We start from the raw sequence: 2,537 nt of genomic DNA, 5'->3' as shown, positions 1-2,537 counted from the left end.
CAGAGAGACAGTGAGACGGATAGACAGGCAGGTGGCAGACAGACGGACAGGGCATGCGACACGGGTTCAGGGAGACAGGCGGGCCGCCGACGAGTCAAAAATGCACGTGGGTGTGTGTGCGGGTGAGAGAGGGAGACAGAGGAAAAAGCAAGAGGGGAGAGAGAGAGAGAGAGAGAGAGAGAACTGTCTCATCATTTGAATATCCGTCTCTGCCTGTTTAGACAGGCAGCATTTGCATGTTGGTTTTCTCACCTGGTGCCCCAGGGGCTTCAGGGTGGCGGTGGGGCGGTGTGGTGGGGTTCTTCATGGCTGTGTGTCTGGGTGTGGCTGTTCTGGGAACAGACGGCCTCTCTCTCTATCTCTGTCGGGGGACCTGCTGCATGAGCCTGTATCCAGGCGACTAGCGCTACTATACTGACCATAAAACATCAAAGGGCCACCTTCGCCGTCTCCTTTACAGAACACGACCACTCCAGGTTCTGTTGGACAACCAGACGCCATTGTTTCACCCCCTATCACTGTAGGAGAACACTGTGTGTGTTTCTTGACAATCTTTCATGAATCGGCGCCCACAAATTCCAAACAATTCATTGACAATCCCAGCCTGTTTTGCAGCCTTGACTATTATCAATGATGTATCTCCATTCAAATCTGATTGTTACCACCAAGACTATAATATTCATTGGATTTGTGGTTTAATTAAATAAATCTTTATGCAAGATACCTAAACCTTAGCTGCATATTGACTAAATGCAGTTGCTTGGGACAGAGGAGTGGTAAATACCTGAAAAGTGAACAGTAAATAAATAGGATTCGATTTCTTTTGTTTTTTGAATCAAACGCAATTGCTATTTGTATATAGACCTATAATAACATGTTTTAAGATATCATTACCTATTGTATCTATCTCATACTTATTAAGAATAACATTTAGATGAATAGTATGTATTTAGTATGCAATAAAAAATTGGGAGGTGATCCCAACGTCGGGAGAGAAAATCAGTGGTGAGATAAATAAATAAATCTGTAATGTGATAACCATTTACCATGGAAACATTAGGGAGGAAATCGGAGCGTGATGGACTCAATATCCTCCTTGTCTCTCGGCGGGGCCGACATGTGAGATTCTTTGGGGGCCCCTGAAGGTCAACGCCGGCTCTGTGTGGTCAAGTCGCGTCGCACAATGAACAGAACCCAAACTTGTTTTCAACACAACCTTTATTTATCAGTCAGGGAAATAGACGGTACATTTACGCATGCAGCAGGAAAAAAAAAAAAGTACAACAGTACAAGCACCTTTTCGTTTCTTGTGTTTTTCTTCTTTTTTTTTCACAGCCAAACAGGCACTTACGTATAAACATAAACAACGTTTCCAGACGTGCACTCGCACACACACACACACACACACACACACACACACACACACACACACACACACACACTCACTCTCACACACACACACACAGATGTGCGTAGACTGGGCATGCCAAAAGGGGGCTCCCCTCATGGAACAGGACGTTCGAAATCTGCCAAGAAAAACCAACTCCCCGGGCTAGAGGGGCCATTCCGATGTTGTCCACTAATACAGAAAAAAAACAACACGATATTAACCACCCCCCCCTTTCCCCCTCACTCCCCCCTCCCCCCCCCCCCCCCCCAACATGTAGCTGAAGCACCTCCCTGTCGGGGCACAATTCCTTTCAGCTTTGCATAATAAGCAAAGTGTGGCCCACAGAACTACACTCCCCCGAGGAATTTGTTCCAATAAAACGAGGCTTTAAAAAACGAAAGAGACCGAGAGGGGAAAAGGAAAACGCGCGGTGCTGTATTGAGCAACAACACATCGTTCTCAGGAACCACAAAGAAGAGGGAAGTGTGTAAAAAAAAAAAATATATATATATATATATGAAAAAAAACGAAAAAAGGGAAGGAAGGCGGGGGCTGTGGAGCGGTGTGTGTTGTGAGCGCTGGTGCTCTCTGTCACAATGGAATGTGTTGCAATAAGGTGTGCATTTCTGGCTTCTATGGAAATCCATGTGTGCGCGTGTGTGTGGTCCTGCTGCTGCCGCCGCACACACACACACGCACACACGCCCCAAACGCACACCACGAAACAGACAGAAAAAAGCATGACTCGTCCCCACACAGGCATGTTGTGCATCGCATACAAAACAGCGCATGTGGTGAGTCCCCCATCGCCGTGTCGGATTATAGTGGTAGGAGAAAAGAACGAAAACACAACGCTATCACGGACAACGGCAGGGAGGGAGGGAGGGAGGGAGGGAGGGCAGGAGGGAGGGAGGGAGGGAGGGAGGGAGGGAGAGGGGATGGGTGGGGTGGGATGGGGAACGATGTCTTTAATTCCTCCGTAACGGTTTGTGGAGAAAAAAAAAAAAAAAGAGAAGTGACATTACAGCGGAAACACGGCCAAATGGGAACTGATGCTTCACCGGCACAATGATCACAGCATGACGGCAAGAGAGCGAGGACAAAACAGGATGCTGGTTCGAGATGAAAGAGCTCAAAATGTCAGACA

Source organism: Micromesistius poutassou (assembly GCF_964030765.1).
Source record: "Micromesistius poutassou genome assembly, chromosome: 10".
Classification (NCBI taxonomy): Eukaryota; Metazoa; Chordata; class Actinopteri; order Gadiformes; family Gadidae; genus Micromesistius; species Micromesistius poutassou.
The sequence above is the reverse complement of the archived record's forward strand: the minus strand, read 5'-3'. Positions refer to the sequence as shown.